The 24,828-nt window shown below is 39.1% G+C and overlaps 1 protein-coding gene across 4 annotated transcripts in view; it reads right to left on the minus strand.

The window, feature by feature from the left end:
- Window positions 1-22,201, minus strand: part of LOC146558649 (heparan sulfate glucosamine 3-O-sulfotransferase 5) — a 144,578-nt gene extending 122,377 nt beyond the window's left edge. For 2 of the 4 annotated variants that reach the window (XM_085246989.1, XM_085246987.1), the window contains exons 1-2: window positions 21,804-22,201; window positions 16,901-16,967 (exon numbers count right to left, since the gene is read on the minus strand). The gene's annotated coding sequence lies outside the window, so the exon portion shown is untranslated. The remainder of the gene's footprint in view (window positions 1-16,900; window positions 16,968-21,803) is intronic. The other 2 variants (XM_085246990.1, XM_085246988.1) reach the window with 1 other exon arrangement.
- Window positions 22,202-24,828: the final 2,627 nt, after the last annotated feature.

Here is a 24,828-nt window from a genome sequence, read left to right on the forward strand (position 1 = left end):
GAAAATTGCAATAATATCGTATCGTGAGTTAAGTATTGTGATAATATCGTATCGTCGGGTGATTCCCACCTCTAGTCTCCACCATAAAACTATACCACTAACTATAACAACAGAGTGCACAGTGGACTTTAAAAGGACATTTCTGTAAAAAGAAAATAAAAAGTATTGCAAAAAGGCAGGTTGACAATGACAAATAATAAAAAACTACAACACAGCTTGTGTTAAACTAGAACTACCTTTTAAATGTCTTGAGTGCTAACAACTCTACTGACACTATTATGCTTTACAAGCAATAAGAAATGGCAAGCAGACATGAAGAACTAAAATGTTGTGGATTATGTCTCTAAAGGTACGCTGTTTGGCTGAACTATATATATTATCCAAAAAAGAGAGATTGAGCTGCCTGCTTATAAACCTTGGTATGCAGTAAATGATTATAGGCTAAAGGCACAGACCTTGGTCACCACAGAGAAGGTGTGTTATATATACATGCATTTTTTATAGAGGGAAAAGTGCAAAGGCAGATAAAGAGAGAATCAACCTTGCTCTGAAGGTAACATCTGTGATACCTCTCCTGTAACGTAACAAAGAAGCAGTCACACCACTAAATGCAAAGTTAGCATGGTGTAATTAGTGTAAATGATGCAACGAAACACATACTTCCCACTCACATCTAAAGAATGAGGTCGCATAAGTTAGCAAAGTCACAGGTGGGTTCATTATGTGGAGCGTGAAGGTGTCAGCCTCATTAAACCTAAGTCAGATCAGTGGAGTGGAAAACGATCATACCACTGGGACTCTAAGTGTTCACTGGGCAACATATTTATTACGGTGGCAAAAAAAGAGATGCAAGTCAGCCTTAGAGAGAATCAAGATCTGCATGAATATGTTGACACTAATACTGGCAATAAACAAAAGCACATTACAACAACCTCTGACTGAATAAATTAAAGTTTTGCCTGTTGTCATTTGTTTTGACCGCAGCTTTAATGCATCGTGCTTTGCATGCATACGCAGGTACAGCACCAATTACAATTACCGATGTGCAAATCATTTCCATTTAATTTGTTTATTAAGTTAATATTATAAGCTGCTCAATAATAATCTTCTCAACCTTCAATGGTGAAAAATGATCAAATGGCTGCCGCTTGTCAAAGAAGGGAGCAATGTGCTAGATCAGTGATCTCTACTCAAGATAACCACTAAAAGTCTAGGCATTCATCCACATTTTAGATGTAGCTGCCAGTTCAGAATGGATGGCCCTACTGTATGTGACTCTTGTCCTAGTTTTAGGTGTTTCAGTCCACCAGTGTTTCCCCCATTTCAGAGTGCTTGTGTAGGAGAAGCCCCACCCAATCATGAAATAATACAGGCACACCCTCAGCTTCACTGGTTAAGTCAGTTCCATTTTTTAGCCCATTTCCTTCATTCCTTTTGGTTTAACAATTTATCCAGGGTAGGCTGATTAAGCACAAATAGCACTGTCCTTGTTCCTACTTGCAGCCAGTCACAATCATAACTGACGGTTACCCAGTATAGCCTGAAGAGACTCAGACTTCACAGCTATTCCAAAAAATACACAAGCTTTAAAGGAATGGTGTGTATTAGCAGTACTTGGTGACAGTAGAAAGGAAAAACTCTCTTTTAATCCATCCACAATACGAGGTTAGTCATTAATATATTGCTGCATGGGCTGGGCTGTAGCTACATCATAAGGTTTTAAAAACTGAGCTTTAAAATCAATAGTGGTAATAAAAACAGAGACGGGCTGACAGTGGTCACTGACTGTTTTTAGGGGCTTGTTCAGAATAAATAGAACAAGATACAAAGTATCAAAACATGTTAAAAACACAACAGACTTAATAAAGAGTTTGGGCCTGGGAGCAGGGTTTATACATCATCACTTAATGACAGTGTTAGAAAGCAGTGTTAGATCCTCTTGACAGAGAACGGGAGAAAGGACAGCCAACATCTAAAGAAGAGCTTTGGAATGTCTTTTAAGAATCCTGGAGATGTATTCCTGAAGACTATTTAAAGAAATTACAAGAAAACTTGACTGCGTTGAAGAATCAATGTGTTCATGACCACCTCAGTACATTTGTACAAACTCTGTTTTTGCCTTGTATTCTGTATCTCCGTGTACGTTTGCATGTTCAATAAATTGCTGCCCTTATTTCCCAGTGACTGGTGGTTCAAGACTTCTGCACACACACACACACACACACACACACACACACACACACACACACACACACACACACACACACACACACACACACACAGAGAGAGAGAGAGAGAGAGAGAGAGAGAGAAGGTGATAATGTTTGTGCTGAAGGAGCAAAAGTGAAGGAAATGCTCATTCATCGCTGTACTATGTGCAGGTGAGAGGAAAGTGAAAGGGAAGACTTAGCAGAACAGGGCTGAAGAATGGGACCTCTGGCCTGGGATGTGTTTCTTTCAGCACTTCTAATTGCAGCCTCAGAGATTTTACACAATCTATCTACTTCCTCAACAGGAGCACCATCCAGACACTCTGTCTGCAGTTGCTTGTGTAAATGTTCTTCCCATGTGTGATCAACTACAATCTGAAACAAACTGGCTCAGAGGTTAGCAGCTTTCTTTTTTGCAGGGTAATAAACTATAGATCCTATTTTCTCTGCCAGCCTCCTGTCTCCCCCAAGGTCAACAGAGCAACAGTATTGAGTCAGAGACACAGCAGGTATGGCAGCAGATCTGAGCAGATAAAAACATCTAGGTTACATCCCAGTGGATGTTCTGTACCCTGACTTGAAACAAATTTCCGCCTTATTCTATCCTGTGACAAAAACTCTTGATGTATTGTAGGAGAAAGCTTTGTCCTGAGGGGACACAGAAACACTTCCCACCTGTTTCTCGATTCTGAATTCTAACAGGTTGCATAATGTTGTCTTTTCTTACTACTGAAGGTTTTGTGGAGTTGTGACAGAAGGTGACAACTTGTTATAGTAAATGCTGACAGCTGTTGCACCTTTTGGGCTGTGGCTTTTCCATATTTTAAAAATGTGAATTCCATCTGGAGTTGGATGTGTATTTAAAAAATTGATTTAGTGTTGTTGACTTGTTTGAGAACCAGGAAAAGAAGGAAAGGTGAGTTGTAACTTGAAAATGAGAGATGTTGAGAGCGGGAGCAACACACTGAGAGCAGGTCTGCAATGGCTGTCAGCACACAGAGCAGAGATCTGAGCAAATGTCAACAACTGAGCAAGAGGGCTGTTATTGTCAATGTATATGGATATTAGCAAACGCTGAAATACATTTCTTGCACGCAGCAATGAATTTTGTTCGCTCAAATTAAGCTTTTCTTCTCTCAAAATAATTTTATCCTAAATGCAACATTTGTACTTGCAAAAATTATTTGCGTGCACTCAGAATAGAGGCACAGAAATAACGCCATAGAAGTGAGGTTCAGTCATTTTGCTGACAGATTGATTTATTACTCCATCTTAAGCTTTGGGTTTGTACACAACGTCAAGATCACTGCTGTGCCGGTTTACAAATTAATAAGACAACTTTAAAACTTTCAAATTCAGGCGTTTCAAAGAATTTTCTTATTTCTTTGCATCAATCCACTGTTGGTTTCTAATGAACAATAACACTTCATAACAAGGATTAAAAAAACAGAAGGGACACACGTACATTTCAAATGATGGTTGTCAAAGACAGGTTTGAGGGATTTGAGTCTCTGTCGTCTGACTTCTAGAGTTTGACTCGTGTTTCATCTCTCATTCTAATTTTTCTGTCTTCACTAAAACAAAATAAAATAAAGCCATAATTAAGCCAGCCTTAAAACATGTGTAGGTTTTCAGGGGGGCTACTGACTGTTTTTATCAAAAGAAAACCCACGCTGATAAGGGCCAGACATCACTAATTCTAAAGTAAGTGTTTGATTCACTCTTATCGTATGAATAATTCAGCATGGCATTAAATGAAAGTAGCTCAGCCACTATCTGAAATAGCCCACATACGAGCAGCACAAATGGCTCTTTCCCATGGTTTTATTATCCCATGTGACAGCCAATCTAAAGGGATTCACTGACCTTTGACATTAACTTGATAAAAGTCGAAAAGATCACTTATCTACGCTGCTTTTTTCCTCCTCCACACACATTTGACAGTTTAAGAACAGATCGCTATGAGCATAGGGAGTCTTTTCATTATGCAATAATGTCACATCCTGTTTTGTCAAATTACTTTATTAATGAGTGTGAAAACCCCTTCAGTCCAACCAGAGACCTCTGCATTAGGCCTTTCATCATATATTCCCAACAGACTTCATGGAAAAATGAAAACAGTATGAATTAAGAAGCCTGGTGTTGGCCATTAATTTCAGTAAATGATTATGCTGCCAGTTGTACAGCAGTATTTTATCTCACCATCAGTTTAAAGAAAACATTAATCACCCCAGGCGACAGAAACCAGTGCAGCATTAATACTTTTAAACCGTGCTTAACATTTCTTCTTCAGCAGCATGCATGCAAAGGCTATTTATAATTGAGTTTTGGCTTCAACCCACTTCTCAAACTGCATCTACTTGAGCCTTAATTACAGGAGTCTGCCTGTGAAAGAAAGCAAGGTAACAGAGAATGGCCGCAGGTCATCACATTTAATAGTATGACTCATCATTAACACTTGGCAACAGTGATCGATCGGGTGTAAGTGAAAAGAATACTTGAAAACAAGGCAGGGCTAGCGACTTAAGTGCTCCATCAGATAAAGAGGAGCCATAACTCACAGTGGAGATAAATGGAGGCTAGTGGGTTTTTTCTTACTCCAGAGACGGCTCAGATTACATCTCATCAGTGTCACCTTCCACAGACAGGTAGCCACACATTTTAATGCTTCCTTCCTCTAACAGGAAGGCTGACCACTCATTACTGGCTGACACCTTATAAAGTCATAGTCAGAACATTTCATTTTATATCTCAATTACCTTTCACAACATGTTCTTTTTCTTCTAAACACTGAAACAACTTGCACCCACTCCCAGGCAGTAATTCTTTTTGAAGACTGTGAGAACTTTTGCCTTGAAAACAATACGACGTTTACATTAACCAATGAAACACTTAGGGTCTGGGTTACAGTGTCCTTATATTTACCACATTCTGAACATCCATAGTTTGATTAACAGAAGATGTTAGTTTTTAGGTCAAGTATTTCTTCCTTAGAATTCTTCTGTTTTATAATTTCCATTTGGAAAAAAAAAAGATATGAAGGGGTTGATATGAACATGACCGTAACCATACGTCTAACTCTAAACAGGTCACCAGGGACTTGATAGTTTTTCAGAACAGTTAAATGTCAGAATAAAGTTTAAAAATGTTTAAAGCCAAAAACTATTATAGCCAGATTTTCAATACTGAAACCAACAATTTGATCGTTTGCAAACATTTTCAATGAAAAACAAGTATGTGGCCTGGTCTGCCAGGAAATAAAAGAAAAAAGAAAGCAAAACACTACAGTCAGGGTCCTTCCTGCATTCCAGGCAAACAAAATATGCCAAGATAATGATCCTGTCTGCTCTTCCAGAAATACATGCCAACACGATCAAAAGTTACAAACCTCCCTTCATTCAGCCATTTTATTAACACTAAAATCTTTTTGAAATATCAAATATTTTATGTTGAGTTATTTACACAAGCATTAAAATATATTATTATATTTAACATTATGATATATAACACGATATCGATACTACTCTTCACATTTTACTGTAATTGCATACACGTAATACAAGTTTTTAAACCTAGTTGCAGCATATTTATGAATTTCTGGTCATTTTTGAACATTCTTCCCTGTTGGCCACAACCATATACAAAATGATTCAATATTGGAGCTGAATAGAAATTTGCAAAGCACTGAATGGAAACCTCAACACTGAAGTTTACCAGAAGCCCCACACACAGACTAGTACATTCTCTTTGACTCCCACCACCCTCTGGAACACAAACTTGGAGTAATCAGGACCCTACAACACCGGGTAGAAAACATTTCCTCTAAGTCAGAAGAGGAACACATGTAAAGAAAACTCTAAAAACATGTTTATTCTAATTGGGCCTTCATGAAATCAGCAAAGAGGCACAGAAAAGAAGGTCAGACACCAACTAAGGACAAACAGAACAACATCATCATCCCTTAAGTAGCAGGTTTGTCAGAAACTCAGTAGAGTCTTCTCCAAGCACGACATCCCAGTGTACTTCAGACCCAGCCACACACTCAGACATAAACTGGTTCATCCCAAACACAAACTTAACAACATAGTGTGTGCTGTGCAATGCTTAACCTCTACATTGGAGAGACCAAATAGCCAGTTCATAAATGCATGGCACAACATAGAAGAGCTACCTGGACAGGACAAGACTCAGCTGTACATCTGCATCTAAAGGACAAAGGTCACTCTTTATAGGATGCCAATGTTCACATTTTGGACAGAGATGACAGATGGTTTGAAAGAGGACTGAAAGAAGTAATCTATGTCCACTGTGAACGACCATCTTTGAACAGAGGCGGTGGTCTATGACACCAACTGTCTGCCATCAATAATCCAGTTTTGGGATCCCTTCCCAGACGCCTTAACGCCCACTCACATCCTGGGCCATTTGACCTCAGTAAATCAGATGATATGGTGGGGCTAAGTTTCACAGTGGATTCACCCAAAAACTTTTCACACCTTGGCTGGGGGGATTAGGTAGAGGATCAATAGGGGGTAACATGGTAATGATGGATTGGACACTGAAATATTATTAACATTAGTAATTAACACCTCACCATCATAATATTTGAAAACATTGCATCGCAGCACAGGGCAAACCGTATTTCTGAGACTGTTAACATGCTCACTTTTCTTCATTGGAGCCACAACATGCTCCTTTAAAGGCTTAAAAAACAATATTATCAGATATCAGATCAGACTAGTGCATTGATGCTAGCAGTGTCATCTTCACCTTCTCTGGCTGATTCAGCTTCACCACACTGAACGACACTTCATGGGGAATTCTGAGGAGTGAGTACAGCTTCCCTTTCAAAAACATGGAAGTATCAAGCAGGTACTATAAATGTTTACCTGGCCAACGCTCACATTAATGTTAGCTATTAGAAATGACCCAAAAGCAGTTGTCATTAAGGAACGCAGCAAACATCCAGCCCATCTCTAACAGAAACATAGTTATTTTGGTCTAAATATGATATATTTCTCTTAAAGTCCCAGATCAAAGCTGAAGAAAGTCTACCAGCGACTACACATAAACAGTAGCAGCCTACAGTACAAACACTATTTGATCATCATAAAAATATAGTTCCATGTCACCAGACCATAGACAACCTAAAAACATTGTTGTCTTTTTGTCACTGATATTACTGTTTGTGTTATTCTAATTCTTTATTTTACCAGGGTTATTTTTTTTTAACTTTTTTACCCTTGTGTATGGAAGAGGATAGGGGTCACTGGATACCATACACTGAATACTTTTTCAAAGCCAATTAGAAATGTCCTAAACACAGATCAAAGTAACAGAACTCTTCTTGTTAAATGTAAACTCGCTCCAAGTCCCTAAAATGCCAAATTGTGTGACTACGTAGTGGAAATGTGACCTCTGCATTCGGGAAGGCAGCTCTGGTTCTGGTTCTGGAGACTCAAAATTCTCTTAGCATTTCTTGTCATAAAGTGTGTTACAGAATAATAGCCTGTTGTAAAGTCAGACAGTTTCATTTGACACAATCCTAAAGCAGCTTGTAAAAGTGTGGGAGCAGGTAATTCATAAGTATATTCCAGGCTTGCTCCCAGTAAACTAGCGCTTCTGCCTCCTAGACACTTTTGGAATATCTTATAACTTGTCAGAGCTCTCTATCAACATTTATAATTGCCTGCACAACTTTTAAAGATCAGAAATTGATATAGCACAAGTCTGCCAACACGACTAAGTATTTCATACTTCTTGTCTCTATCCCCAAGTGGTAAAGATTTTGAATCTTTAAAATGCACTGTGCAGTGATACTTGCAAGTGCTCCATCCATGGGCCTGCAGGGGATGTAATGCCAATGACATTAGTTGCCATGGTAACTCTGACAGCACCTTCCCATAAACACTCTAATTGATAGCAGAAGATAGCTAGAGAGAATTAAGCATCATGCACCGATTGCTGGCTATAAGTACAGACAAAGGTGCTGATGGTCAGACAAAACCTGTCTACAGACACATGCATGGCCTCAAGACAGTGATCGGGAAGCTATATATAACCAACGTGTGAATCCTCGTTCTCTCTTTAAGAAGGCCTACAAGAAACGAATTCATTTCCATGTGTACAGCGAAAACTGCATCTGAACACATTCTCTAAATCAACACCTGTTCTGTCTTCTGCTTCCTGCACCAAGGAAAAAAGCACTTGCCACAAAATTTGATGAACTTGCCTCTCATTTTGTTTACAAAAGCCATCCCTTTGTTAAAATGACTTAACTCATTATAACTCATCATGCCACAGGAAATATGATTATGAATGATTTTTGCATTTAGTGTGACAGTGTTATCCTTGCGTGTTAATAAAGCTTAAGCTTAAGTCTTTTTTATGGCTGCTTTTCAGCAGCAGCAGCAGGACTAAAGCTGAGTGAGAAGGTATTGAGGCATGATGCAATAGAAGCCAAAGTTTAGAGGGAAAAAAGATTGTGTCTCCTCCTTTCAGTCTGCCTGTTTGCAGACAGCTGGAGCAGATAGACATCAGCTTTTTTGTCAACACAGTGGGCTGCATGAAAAAGCTCACACAGACAGAGGATGGCAGGTTTTTTTGTCTATAGTTTCTTTATAGACATTTGTACAAGGCTTAGCGCAGACACGACAGATGGACCAGCAGAAATGAAACCTATGAAATCTGACTCAGACTATAATAGTGATGAAATATTTCCAAGTACAATGAATTTCAGGCATGTTAACTCAAATCCACTGGCCTTGATGCAACCCTGCGCGCAGAGTCAACAGACAATTTTACTGAAATCTGTCACTATATTCACATTATTCAGCACCAAAATGCCACAAGGTGTCTGACAGTGCTAACAGTGTCATCTTTTTCATGAGTGTCTAATTAAAGACATGTTTCTCTTTTAATTAATTCAGCTGTCTGCACAGGGAGTGTAAGTCAAATATGAATCTAGTCTTAGCCTTTAATCGCCATCAATGAATGCAACAGAAAAGCCTTAAAACAACCAGTCATCATCAGTGATGATGGGTGGCCTAACTACTGTATGTCATTTTTGGCTTTTGGAAAATTATTTTTTTTTACCTTCTGGCAATTTGGGGTTAATAAAGATTTTATTTCAGCTACTGACAAAGTTGTACTCTGCTTCCTCTGTACCTGACAGCTGCCTCCAGAGTCCCACACGCTAACTTAGCCCAATAGGACTCATTCTTGCATCAGTTGGCTCCCTTCACTTTGAGTGTCAACCTCCTGCCTTGTGGCTTTAGCTCTGTACAGCCCCCTCACCAACAGAGGTGGGAAACATGGTCCATTTAGACTCCATTTGCATGAAACATTCCTTTTTGATAACCATATCATTGGGGCTTGATCATGTGACCTTGAATGCTGCCTTAGTTACACTGCAATAGGCGTACACTGCTGTGGGTTTCCCTTGAACAGCTTTTTTCACTTACTATGTATTTACACACCACTCACTGTTAAATAGATAAATCTGAACTGATATTGAATTGAACTGAACTAAATGTGAACTGAAGAGATTGTATACAATGTTCAGCCCAAATGTGTTCCTTATCCACAGTTTTGAGCCATATTTGCCCTGAGCCACATGACCACCTTACATAGGCCATGTATAAGATGTGTCAACATCAGACCCACCAACCCTGTAAATATGCTGCAACCCATGGAAAGCTTTAAAATATATGGCTCATATAATTCTCAGTGACTTAACAGAACAATACGTGTCAAAAGTAGCTTCAATTAGGCGCTGATGTATCAGCTATGTAGCCCTTTGAATACACTCTGTACCATTTAGCATAGTGTTTCAAGCTGTGGGTTTAATGTGAATGAGTGTTTTTTTAACCCAATTTTACCATAGATAAGAAAAGAAGATTAAACAGAGGGTTCACTTACAGGATTTTGACCAAGACAATAGTTTAATATTTATTGTTTCTTTTAGTTATGTTATCAAAATTCTTATTTGTATTCATACTCATTTAATTTCCACAGATGCTTATGGGTGAATGATGTGCAGTTCTGTAATTTACATAGCAGTTATAAAATAAGCAAACTTTTGTGTTTAATCCACACTGAAATATGTGCTTGACCAGTCTTTATCAGCCAAAATCATTTTTAAGCAATCTGACGTAAAAGCTCTACATTTTATTTTATTTTACTTTATTTTATTTTACTTTATTTTATTATTTTACTGAAACTGTCTTGGGATGGGTGCTGATGTGCCACTTTTACAAGAACAACTTAGACCATATGACTGGCACTTTCAGTCATATGGTCTATAGCTAACATGAGCACAAGAGTGCTAAGTGAAAAGAGCCAGTTGAACATGCTTACATTTTACGCACAAGTGACCCCTTAAGGGAATTTAACCGCTCGCCCTCATTCCAGTGAGCAAAACAGGCCTTTACACAATCTTCACTGCTAGATGGGATATAACGTGTTATTTTCAGATATCTAGAGATAACATCTGTGGTCCACCTTGACTACAGCTTTGTTTGTTCTGTGTGTCAAACTTAATGTGCTTTGTTGGACTATAGCTGCTATGCTAGAGAGGTCAGTCCGAGAGAAAGAGACTGAAATGGAGCAAGAACAAGTTGGATGGAAGTTCTCACTGCTGTCGTTATTTATGTGTTCAGAAGCCAATTAGACTGCAAACACAGCAGTGGTAATAAATAACTATCCATGCAAAACACCAGCGCAACTTCAAATTAACAGTTTTAAAATGCAAGCACAGCAGTAATTGAATCTAGTGACTCAGATAAAATGAAAAATAAATAAATCATATACATTACAAGCCTTCTGATACTATCATTTCCTATTGTTCCAGCATTCTTAAAAATTAGCTTTATATAATCATTTCTTCAATTTTTCTTAACTTATTCTTAAAATTAACCCTGGCTATATCACCTCGCAAGTCTCCCATGTTGCTATTGTTAACAGCCCAAAGCATACAAACTCTGAAAAGCGTTACAGTTTTGCTGTTAATAAGAAGACATTGAAGTGAAATAATACTTCTGGTAAGAACTAAGAGAAAAGACCTGAAACTGTGTTCTCAGCAAGTGATGACTAAAATCAAAAGCTATGCCTAGAATTTTCACAAGGAGACTAAATTCTCTTAGGCTTCAGAGGCTTAAAATAAATTTAATTTACTTTCTAAGTAATTACTGGGGATAACCCTATTCCTAACACTATCCCTATATTTTTTTCAATCACTTTTCAAAGTCTTGGCAATCAAGAAAAAAATATTTCCAAACAAAACGCATCATCTTCAGCTTGTCTCTAAAACATAGGGTTAGGATTCAACTACGATTGGAGTTCTTGTTGAGAAACAATAAAGAATGGACATATTAGATGGTAGTTAGGTAATAAACTATCTGCTGTCTCTGAGAATAGCAATACATGGCTCTAGAAAATGGACAATGGAGGAACTAGACAATCTGGTATGTCAGTTCAACAATTTGTGTTCAGTGTTCTCTAGCTAAGACTGGTGCAGCTACTTGGATGAAAACAGACATGTCAGATGCAGCTGTACAGTAACCAGCAAATATTCTGTAACTCTGTTTACAGATACAGCCATGTCTTTGAATGTGAACAGAAAAGCGATTAAAAAAATAAGGGATGACTATCTTATAGCAGTCAGTGGTATTTTCTGATGTCACTGAATATGTTTGAACTTAAAACATCAGTTTGAACAGTGGTGTTTAAGCCGTGAGACCAGTTTTCCCGTGATTCACTCGCGTACGTCAGTTTGAAGAGGAAAAAGAACTCCACGGGACTCCGATGTGAAAAGATGTAACAAAAAATTTATTCCACAGTTTTTGCATCTTACAGGAGTGGTCAGGTTTAACTTGTCCTCAACAAAATAACCTACTACGGTAGGAAAACCGTGTGGCTCTGTTCTACCCTGCTGCCCCGTATAGCTTATGCCGTGTTAACTCCTTTTCTCTCTCTCTCCCCCCTCCCGCACCGCATGCACTAATTTGCATACATCCGTGATGCCCGGATTTTACTATAAACACGAGTCTTTAAGGCACATGTATTAATGGTACTACGTAACCTAGTTCCACCATAAACATGCATCTATTTCCTAAAATTATTAATTACACAAACAAGCTTAACAACAGCGAAATATAAATACTAAAACATATGAACTATCTTAACTTGGCTCCCACAAGTGGCATGCAGTGAAATGCAAACAGAGATGATTGCCCGCCTACCACCACAAACACAGAAACAAAAACATCTTGGATCACATTAAAAAATACCTTTTCGCTGACTATCGGCACTTCAGATGGATGTCTTCACTTTTAAGCACTTTTTCCTGGCTGAAGAATTCTAGAATAAAATAATTATAAAATATATAACCAAACATTTTTTTACTGTGCGCTGACAATGACAAGTGATGGAAGAGTTTTTCAAACTATTAATTTAGGAAGAAATGCAATCAAAAACTATGAAAATTCCTCGCTATACCTCAAACAAATTATTGTAGAGTATCCATCCATAAAGTATCCATTTGTTTCTCTTATCAGGGGCATTAACAGCCTAAACAGCCTAAGCAGAGAACCTCAGATTTCCTTCTTCCCAGCCACGTCCTCCAGCTCATCTTGGGGAACACAGAAGAATTCCCAGGCCAGCCAAGAAATATAATCTCTCCAGGGGTGTCAGGAAGCCTAAGTAGCGTGACCCCTGGTGCTGGAGCACACGCTCTCCAGTTCCTCTTCTTAAAGATGAGAACCACCACCCTAGTCACCCAATCCGGTGGCACTACTGCAGATCTCCAAGTTGTATTGCAGAGGCATGTCAGCCGACACAGCCCTACAACATTCAGGGCATTAGGGAACTCTAGGGGTCATGTACAATGTGTGTCAGATGATGGTCAAGGGCACAAACTCTGGCAGCAATGTTGGATAATTCCTCCCACCCACTCCATGACGTGCTGGCTAGCCACAGGAGCACGTCCAGTGAGAGACTGAACAAAAAGCACCTGAACGACACAGGAAACCATCCTTGCCTGTGGCCATCTCCCTGTACAACTCATCCACCTAACACACTGTATACTGCTATAGCTGCACAATTTTTGCACTATTTTTGCACGTGCTCTTCTTTCTTATCCAGATATTCATCAGTAACTGACTTATATACAGTGGGGCAAAAAAGTATTTAGTCAGCCACCGATTGTGCAAGTTCCCCCACCTAAAATGATGACAGAGGTCAGTAATTTGCACCAGAGGTACACTTCAACTGTGAGAGACAGAATGTGAAAAAAAAAAAATCCATGAATTCACATGGTAGGATTTGTAAAGAATTTATTCGTAAATCAGGGTGGAAAATAAGTATTTGGTCAATAACAAAAATACAACTCAATACTTTGTAACATAACCTTTGTTGGCAATAACAGAGGTCAAACGTTTACTATAGGTCTTTACCAGGTTTGCACACACAGTAGCTGGTATTTTGGCCCATTCCTCCATGCAGATCTTCTCGAGAGCAGTGATGTTTTGGGGCTGTCGCCGAGCAACACGGACTTTCAACTCCCGCCACAGATTTTCTATGGGGTTGAGGTCTGGAGACTGGCTAGGCCACTCCAGGACTTTCAAATGCTTCTTACGGAGCCACTCCTTTGTTGCCCGGGCGGTGTGTTTTGGATCATTGTCATGTTGGAAGACCCAGCCTCGTTTCATCTTCAAAGTTCTCACTGATGGAAGGAGGTTTTGGCTCAAAATCTCACGATACATGGCCCCATTCATTCTGTCCTTAACACGGATCAGTCGTCCTGTCCCCTTGGCAGAAAAACAGCCCCATAGCATGATGTTTCCACCCCCATGCTTCACAGTAGGTATGGTGTTCTTGGGATGCAACTCAGTATTCTTCTTCCTCCAAACACGACGAGTTGAGTTTATACCAAAAAGTTCTACTTTGGTTTCATCTGACCACATGACATTCTCCCAATCCTCTGCTGTATCATCCATGTGCTCTCTGGCAAACTTCAGACGGGCCTGGACATGCACTGGCTTCAGCAGCGGAACACGTCTGGCACTGCGGGATTTGATTCCCTGCCGTTGTAGTGTGTTACTGATGGTGACCTTTGTTACTTTGGTCCCAGCTCTCTGCAGGTCATTCACCAGGTCCCCCCGTGTGGTTCTGGGATCTTTGCTCACCGTTCTCATGATCATTTTGACCCCACGGGATGAGATCTTGCGTGGAGCCCCAGATCGAGGGAGATTATCAGTGGTCTTGTATGTCTTCCATTTTCTGATGATTGCTCCCACAGTTGATTTTTTCACACCAAGCTGCTTGCCTATTGTAGATTCACTCTTCCCAGTCTGGTGCAGGTCTACAATACTTTTCCTGGTGTCCTTCGAAAGCTCTTTGGTCTTGGCCATGGCGGAGTTTGGAGTCTGACTGTTTGAGGCTGTGGACAGGTGTCTTTTATACAGATGATGAGTTCAAACAGGTGCCATTCATACAGGTAACGAGTGGGGGACAGAAAAGCTTCTTACAGAAGACGTTACAGGTCTGTGAGAGCCAGAGATTTTCCTTGTTTGAGGTGACCAAATACTTATTTTCCACCCTAATTTACGTATAAATTCTTTACAAATCCTACCATGTGGATTCATGGATTTTTTTTTTCACATTCTGTCTCTCACAGTTGAAGTGTACCTCTGGTGCAAATTACTGACCTCTGTCATCATTTTAAGTGGGGGAACTTGCACAATCGGTGGCTGACTAAATACTTTTTTGCCCCACTGTATATATGTATATATTCTATATATTGTGTTATTTCTTACTTCTTGTATTGTCTGTTTTTGTTACTGTTTGTACTGGAGCACTGTAACCAACATAATTTCCCCTGGGGATCAATAAAGTATTCTGATTCTGAGTTCAATCCCTGGCTTTCGAGACATAAGGTATCAAAAGTAAAAACAGTTGCAGGTCTACATCATGATTTTTTTTAAGTGTATTAAAATATAATAATTAAAAATAATTTGAATTAAAAGGCTTGAGCTGTGTGTCACATCATTAACTATCAATATCCAAAATATCGAAAATAATATTAATGAAAAATGAAGGTGCAGTGTTCACAGACAGCTTGTTAAATTTGTTACATTCAGTCAACCAAGTGCTTTCTCATAGACGCTAATCTGAAAGTGCTGCTGAGCCTGCACATGGTCAGAGGTACTGTCCCTCTCCATCATCATTAGACCTTTTTAACAACTTTTTCACACTCCATCACACATTGGCCAAAGTAGTTAAGTTGTTAGGTAGTAAGAGGAAACTCATCTGTTACAATGATAAATCACTGATACTCATTTACTTGCTTATGCTAGCTGTGTTTTCACACAAAGCGCAGATTGCAACTGATCTCAGAGCAATGAAAGTAGGGCCTGCAGCAGTTTGCCACACACGCTGGTCATCAGTTTCCTGTGAAAGACCAGAGGTTTATCCACAATGTGCATGAGCAAACCAAAAAAAAAAGCTGCTGCGCTCTCAACTCAGCTCAGGAGACAGACACACCTACTTTTTGCAATTTTCAAGAGTACAAAACAAGCAGGGCTTTCAGTATAATAGTCAACTGCAGCCAAAGACACAAGATAGAAGTAATGCATGGGATGAACGCAAATAGGTGAGGAGCTTTATGACAGCACTGTTTTTGAATTTATGGTTGTTTGTATGTTTTAATTTATGTATCTTTTTAAATTTGATGAGGCAAGCACTGCCTGGCTAAGAGCATGGCAAGCACTGTTTGACTTGCTTGTTCTCATGTAATACCAATGAGTTTGAACCACAAGCTTAGTTCAAACAGTTGATAACAGAAATGGGAGCTCTTCATAACAAATCTCCTTACTTTCATTTGTCCTAAAGGACAAGTTGTGGCAAAGTCAGCAATAATTCTGTCCCATGTCACCACCTGTGATCGTGTTCCATTTTCATGGACATTCTGAATAAATTTTATTTATACAGCACCAAAACACATCAACAGTCGCTTCGAGGCGCTTTATATTATAAGGTAGACCCTACAAAAATACATACAGAGAAAAACACAAAAATCATATGACCCCCCACCCCATGAGCAAGTACTTTGGCGACAGAGAAAAGGAAAAGCTTCATTTTAACAGGAAGAAAGCTCTGACAGAACCAGGCTCAGGGTTGGCGGCCATCTGCCACGACCGGTTGTGGTGAGAGAAGGAAGGCACAATGTCCGGGATGTTTTCCTCATCAGTTACATTACGCTCAAATTAAAAAGCATGAACAGAAAACAATTTTTTGTTTTTGTAACTACCAAGACTCATTGCAACATAAACCATAGAGACAAAATATTTTTATAACATTTATGAAGACAAATATTGTTTGTTTCCCACACTGTTGTTTGCTAATGATACAAAATTTATAGGAACATTCTACTATTGTAATGGAAAACTAGGGTGAGTGTTAGGAACACAGCCTGTGTTTCAAAATTTCTTTGAAAATGTTCAAGCTTAAAACTACCCATGCTAAAGTCCATCCATGAAATGCAGCCTTTATTAGTGGTGTATAATCAGAAAGCAGTAGGTTTCTAAGGTAAACTACAATTTAACATTGTTATTTATTCAGTATTTGTGTTTTCTCTTTATACACTGCAGAAAGAGGAAGAATGTGTCTGTGTGTCCCTGGCAAAAATTTACCTGTTGTGGTAATTTGATAAAATGCCATTTCATTCTGCCGTATATGACGTATCAGCAAATCACTCCCCTGAAAGAGAGCAAGAAAAAAAGCAATTACTGCAGGACCTTAGCTGATGTTGTAATTACGTGGTTGAGGTTCATGTCCAAGTACAAGAATAGTCCAATACTGCAAACCTCCATCAGTGCTTTAAACAGCATACATAAAACGAGTCCCTGGATCTAAAAGAAAATCTACATTGGGATTAGTTTGTAATATCTAATAGAGAACTTTAAAACAATGTCCACTTTTCTTATTTCAATTTGCCATGTATTTGTCAAGATATGATGCAGCATATCCCATACGCCATATTGACGGAGTTTTTGACCATTACAATCAATACAGAAAAAGAAGTAGTCATTTAATAAACTGTGGTAGCCTTGTTTTTGCTAAATCCACTGATTAAATATTTAATGAATAAAGTAATCTCAAAGAAAATCATCAGCTTTTTCCATAGGACATACAAAGTGGAAACTACCATTTAAAGTAGGGTACAAAAGCTAGAAAAAGAAAACAATACCGTCTAATTAATTGAATCCTAGGCGTGTCACATGGGTCTAGTGTGCGAGGACACCTAAATTGCATCAAGCAAATCTGGGGAATGGAACCCATATGGCTAATGGATATGGGTTATGATATTGTTTTGGAAAGCTCTGCAACACACCGTCCTTCAAATGCTACAGCAACACAGACCTCCACAAATCATTACAGCAGCATAATGGAACACAGTTGATCAGACCCAGGATGAAGGGATGCCAGGGAAAAGAAGAAGAAGACTGTTCTGTGAATAATGATTATGGTCACCTTAGTCATATATCACCATCCGTGAGAAGTTGTCTTGGATAATGGTGTCAGTGCAGAGGGCTGACAAATTCCTGCACCATCCTCAGGTTTCAATCCTATAGTTACCCTCCTCTTCTCTCTTTTTGTGTCTGCCACCATAATTGCTTAGTAAGCAAGAAATGAATCCATGTTGCAGTAACCCAAACATATTTTCTAAATTAGAAATAGGAGATTGACCATCATGAATGTGGAGTGATAGCACAGCAGGCCTCACTTTGACGCAAGTTGTTAGCAACTCTTAGCCAAGGTCAAGTTGGTATAGTATGTGGGTCCTTTCCTTAATATTGGATGAATTCAATTAGTGCTTCTACAAAGACAAACGTGAGCGAAATATAATGTGTGGTTGAGTAAGAGGTCAAACCAATGTAGTGTAGAAGGTTCTGTAAAATCAGGCCGATAGACTAATTCTCTCATGTTCGCTTTTCTTTTCACAGTTTTACTGCAGTTGGCAGCTCAACTGGATCGTCTGCCAGCCATGTGCTGCTCCATTTGTTTCTCTCAGAAGGTCACAGGAGAGAGTTTTCAGGCCCTTCCTCAACTTTCGCGGCCACCCTGCCCACAGGAGTTATTAAGATGAATAGAGCAATATGCTGTCCTGGCTGCTGCTAGCTTTGTGCCATCATGACCTCTGATAACTCAAATCAGACCTTCGGGAACACATCTACAGTTACCCACTGATGAGATCCATGCTCAAGAATATGATATATCGGTGTCATTTTAAGGTGAAACAGAAATTGTAGGTTGCAGTAAATACAGACTATGCAAGTCATTAAACCAATACAGTGTTTGACATTACCCAGTATGGACACTGAGATCAAATCCAGGAGGAAGTTTAGCATTTAGTATTTCACAGACTTTTTACTTTACAATTTTAAATCAAGTTAAAAGAACCAGTTACAGTATGAGAACCAGTTGTTCAATGCCATTCAATGTAACTGACAACATGTTTGAGGGATTTTAATGACAATCATTTTAAGTAATTAAATCAGAAATTGTTTAGTCAACTTTATGCCGTAGAGCCTTACACCTGTGCTTCTTTCATGGCCAGCAGGGGTACCTCCTGTGGTTACTCCTGGTTAAATAGATGTCTAAGAAAATAACCCCTCAGTTTTCTTGCTCTAAGACCTTGTTAAAATTCTTGAAATACATTTAGAAAGCCTTTTTCAATTCTCTATTTCTATTTGACAATATTTTACCTTGTTTGATTTCCTTTGCTTGTTAGGCTAATTGATGGTTCTAAAATGGCCATGTCTCTCACTGTGTTAGAGTTATAATGGACTGGTCTCTCCCTTTTACCCCATGAAAGCAGGAATATAATATGCCCCTTCATGAACCTGAAGTGGATAACCAGTTAAGAAAAAATATTAATTTACTGAATCTGAAAACAAGGATAAAACAACAATATACTATACTTGTTCTCCAATGAGCATGCAACATTGTTGGATGTCTCAGCCAGCTTCGCACTGCGCTCATAACACCTGGGATGAAAAAAGCCAAGATGGCTAGGACGAAAACACTCAGCTTGAGGCTTCACAAAATTACTTATATGTTCAGTGGATGACATCATGCTGCCTACATCCAAGTCTTATATAAAGGTGGAAATATTACTAACTTATCATTTAAAATGTACTTTCTATTTCAGCTGCATATGAGTGTACATTGAGATGTGGATCTATTGATATGTTATACTGTATAATGATGGAAGAAAAGAATAACATTCAAGAAAAAAAGTAATCTTTGTGCAGTCATAACAGCATTTGCTTCATGCAGCTTTTTTTTTTTTAGAATTTAGACAAAAGCTACAACAGTTAATTAATGCATTTCGTTAGCCTTTACTGAGTTAAAACTAGAAATATATGGTCTTGTTATTAGTGGTACTACTGCAATTTACAAGCAAACCCAGTTTTTAAGTCATAGAGAATGACAGATAACTTCTTTATTGGCTTGTTTTGTTTTTTGGGGGTTTTTTTGTTTTGTTTTTTTGGGTGGGATCCTGCATAGCCAGAATATTTTCACTTATAATCGGCAGATTAAAATTGGGGAGTGCAAAACAATATATTTGCACTGTGACTGCATAATTTGCTCTCTCTTCTTAATGGGCATAATGAAGAAAAAGTCCTCAGAGGAAACAAACACAACAGAGCACTTTTTACGTATTTCGACAGTTTGACGGATCAGACAAATTATTCCTGCACCCACATGCTACAGTACTGTGAAAACATTACCAATGATTTCTATAAACATTACTAATACACACTGATTATAAGATCGCTGTCTGAACAGTGGACCAACAGCAGGACTTCATAAATGGTAGCCATGTATCACAACAGACAGTGTCGATTCAGTTGTTCATCCTGAACTGAAACAGACCAAAATTCTTTGAAACTGAGTGGAACACATGACAAGAATTTCTCTACATTTCGCTTTCTACATACTCTGATAGTGTGGTTGGATCAATTTTGCTTAACTAATAGTGTTATTGCTTAAAGACTTTCCGTGTACCAGTCAGCAAGCACATAATAGTATTCACAATATCATAAAAAATATATTCCACTTAAAGGGTTAGAATCATATCCCTGTGAATGTTTCCCTTCACTTGTTACCTTGTCTTTTGTTAACTTTAGCAACTGATGCTAGTTTGAAGAATGGGACAATTAATCAAAACTGCATAAAAACTGACATTCAGAACCTTTTCAATTAAATTAATACTCCCCCCATTATTATACATACTACTGTGTGTGTTGTAACAGGACTGCCTTATCTAGTCTGTGACGTGGAAACACCAAGGAGGAAAAGTCAAACACCAAGCCGATTGCCCAACTTGCGTACTTTGTACCAAATAAAAAAACAATGTCCATTGTTTGACTTTAGTAAAGACAACATCAAACAAAGACAACCAACAACTGTAAAAAAAAAAAAATTGTTTTGTGATTATCACCAATATGTTAAATTTGGAGCTCAATCATATTACAGAAAAAAATATCTCAGCTTCAGTAAAAACCTAGTGAACTATGAGCGCAAGAACTCTGTATGTATATGTATTAATGGTGATTTGATCTGAGGTCATATTGCCCAGCCCTACTAATAAATATCAATTCAGTAAATTTATAATCTTGTTTCTTAAACAAAATGCAACAAACAAACACAAAGTTATGACAGTAATATGAAAGCATAGCCTAGAAAAATGATTTGTCTTCCTCTGCCGGAGGAATCAAGCTGATTCATTTAACCACGGCACTCAGATCTGCAAAGCTAACATATCGACTTGTACCGGTACAAGTTACAAAACAACTTAATTTGTGAGAAAATCCACAGCAACAACAGATATTGCTGGTACTTCCTAATTTCTTTTTTTTTTATTCAGAGCATTATGAATAAAAGACATGCATGTTAGGTAAACTGTCAGTGTGAGATGACATGCTTAAAATGCATAGAATTAAGTGCTTTATACAGGAGAATTGGACTTGTAGCGTAATTTTAGTGAAGTGCTATGTAAATGACTTTTTCCATTTCCAGTCTCAGAGCTGTTGAATGGTGTGAAGTCCAACACTGCAAGCAATGGATGTTCAAGCCTGAAATACAGTTGGCTGAGCCAAGACAAGCAAGGATACTGAAGAGCTTCCACGGGCAGCAGTATTTTCCTGTTGACGTTAAACCTAAGCCCTTAACCTAATGTCACTGACTGCTCCACACTCTACCTTTCATCTTCATTCTCACAGACTGCCACAGAGCTTTAAGCACTTAGCTACTAACAAAAGCGCTATAAGATGGTAAATGTAGAGTAATGATGACAAGCAGCAGCAATGAAAATAGCACCTGCCGCCTGAGACAATAATAAATCACCTGCGATGAGAGTGACTGTGCACAGATACAAGCAAACAAGTTCAGGAAGGTCGAGAGGCAGAAGAAGAGCTAATCTGGACTAACCCTCTCCACCTCCTACAGCTCCAGCAAGGCTGAGGATAAATAACGGGCAAAGTGTTAATATAAGAACGTTTTTTTTTTTCCTTAGCTTGTGTTTACCTGTTCAGCATCCTCCCCAGGACACGCCAGCTACCCTTCCAGCCCGGCGCTCAGCAGGAGCAGTAACGGAGATCAGAAACCCTCTCAGCATCCCCCGTAAGCTCGCAGGTTCGGCTCCTTATGGGACAACTACTGGCAAGTGCGGTAGTGCAAGTTGGCTCCGACTCGGGATGTTCCGCTCAGCGCGCGTGAGCAGGTGCGAGATTAAAAATAATAATCATAAAAACACGCAGAACGGAACGCTCAGCCTGCGCCCGCCGGTGAGCACAGCGTCAGCTCTCCTCTCGTTTTACGCGGATCCCTGTTAGTTGAAGCCTTTTCTGAAGTCCACGTTCATCGCGGTGCCCTTCAGTAGCAATTCCGCCGCGGAGACGCGTGGAGCTCACCCCGTACCGCTGCTGACTGGTGGAGGCGGCACGGACGGAGCCGGGGCGTATTTCTGAAGAAGGAGGAGGGCGAGGGAGGGCGGATGCGCAACGATGTTGGATGCAAGGACGTCACAAAAGTTTCTAAAAGCGCAGAAGTGATTCTGAGAGCACGTAGGGATTATTTTCCCTGCGTCCATCTGTTAGATAGAAAGATTACATATTCTAATTATATTCTATTTATTTTATGTGTTGTTTTAAAAATAATGATAATGGGGAAAAAAATCTTAGGGTAAAACCAAATTTGGAGCAACTTGAAGCAAATTTAAAGAGTATGGCGTTACGCGTTAGAGGTAAATAACTTTTTCCTGCCAATCTAATCACACAAGCAATAGCAAATACGTGTTAGATAACACGATAGGCTGTCTGTCTATCTCATGCTGACAAGACATTTAACTAAAGGGCATAAAGGAAGAGACTGTCTATTACACATATCCATTTTGTTGCTGTTAATCATTATTTTATTTTTTTTAAAAACCTTTTTCTTTTATAAATTTTTGTGACTCACATAGGCTTGTTTTATGTGACCCTAAATTACTTGTGAACTGTTGCTAAATGTAATACTACTTTAAATGTTGATAAACCGGTAAGAGAGTTGTAACTTAAATAACTGGCTGTGATCTTACAGCATGAATAGATAGTGAGTGCAAACAAAAAGCTCCTGCTTGAAAACTCATTGTTACTGTATAACCTTTAAGCTGGTGTTACGTTTAGGTTGGTAAACGGTATTATATGATGATTTTCTATTCTAACTGAGAATTCAAAGCCTAGAGGCCTCTTTCAACCATTCATAAACTCATTCATGCAGTGCTTTTACATTATGCATAAACAATTTATCTAACATTCATGCACATTCACACACACTGCCAGTTAGTGTACTGGGTGAAAATTGAAGTTCAGCATCTTACACAAGGATACTTACACATAAGGACTGAAGGGGCCAGGGATCAAGATCTAACCTTCCGATTAGTAGACCCCTCCCTATCCCATCTGAGCCACAGCCACTTCTAAGTTGCTATTTCTAAAATCTTAAAACTACATTAGCTATGCATGGTATTGGCTTGCAATTGACTGAAGTATATATATCCCTACCTTACTTCATAATAGGCTTCTTCAAGCAGCTTACAGGACAAAATTTTGGGTACCTTTTTTGTTGGAAGGTGCTCATTCCTACTACCCAGCACATGCAGGTGCTGCATTTTGTATGCACACATCTGTTGCGTAGATTTTTATGCAGCAGTGTAGTCCACACTGTGGGCTAGTGCAAATGTCTGTTGTTCAAAATGATATCTTTATTCCCGATATTCTGCAAACTCTGCAGGGTGTGAGAAATTGAGATATATTTGACATCTCAGCTGATGTACAGCCTGAGGGCAAAGTGAAAATGGGCTTTATGTCCTATCAACAATATTTGAGCTTAATTGCCTTGATTGCCTATATGCTCACAAATTTGCCATCAGTCTGACGCAGCATATTTCATTTTGCTGGTAAGCAACTCAGTCTGCTTGTGCAGCGGTCCTGCTGTTTCACCCAACACGAGCTTTACAAAAGCTATTTGAGGAAGGCTGGTGTCTTTGGCCTGCCAGATGGTCCTGTGTAAGAACTTTGAATTATTCAGCCATCCCAAAGCAGACTGAAGCTGTCATGTGTAAGATAACTTCGTTGGCTTCTGCCTGTGCTGGGGGAAACACTGGTGGATCAGTGCATAGAACTACTGCAGAGGCACCACCAGCTTATGCAGCTCCACATTCAAATTTCAGCAGTGCACAATTAAGGCCTGCCTTGTAGTTTACTGCAGCAATAGAACATATTTTTTCTTTCTTTTTTTTATATCAGACTCAGACTGTGTAATGCTCTCACAGAGAGGAACGAGAATCATAAATTATTCACCTGATCCAGCTTTCATGTGTGAATGCTGAGCTTACAGTGGCAGTAGCATATCTAGAAACAAGCAGTTAAGCGTTTTAATAGATACACAGAATCTGTTTGTGCCACTCTTTAATGCATCACATTAAGCCAAAGTGTGTCAAACACAATTATGGAAATTACTAAAGTTGGACAAGAATGTGTAAGAACTCATAAACCAAAACATTGTCATAAATTTTCCCAAAGACATCCTGTGAGTCCTTTAATGTGGTACAATTACCATATTGGCCATTAGTGATATTAGAGTGAAGCTTTACTGATGGCAGGGATTAGAGCTATAATTTAACAGGATAACTCCTGTCACTTTAACAGAGCCATTGACACTATGAATACATGCCATTACAAAATACTGCTGTATAACATATCACCATATTAGGGATGATATATGCCTCACATTTTATTTCCTCCTCACACCTCCCTCCTTTGCTTCTAACTAAAACCAGCCTCACTTTGTCAAGGTTGAGAAAATCTGAACCGCGGAGGTGGTCTCATCCCTATTTTTATTTGCCTTCAGTGTGTGAGGGCGCGTGCATGTGTGTGTTGGGGTAATCCTTTTTAAAAAAGAACAAGAAATCCACTTCACATCGAGGGTCGCTGTGCGTATACCTGAGTGTGTGAGGTGTGATCACACCGGGAGCAGCCGTTAATCCACTTGGGGGTTGGCACTTTGATCT

Source organism: Mchenga conophoros, linkage group LG15 (assembly GCF_057382185.1).
Source record: "Mchenga conophoros isolate Kocher_MC1m ecotype Shallow Benthic linkage group LG15, M_conophoros_male_GT1.1, whole genome shotgun sequence".
NCBI lineage: Eukaryota > Metazoa > Chordata > Actinopteri > Cichliformes > Cichlidae > Mchenga > Mchenga conophoros.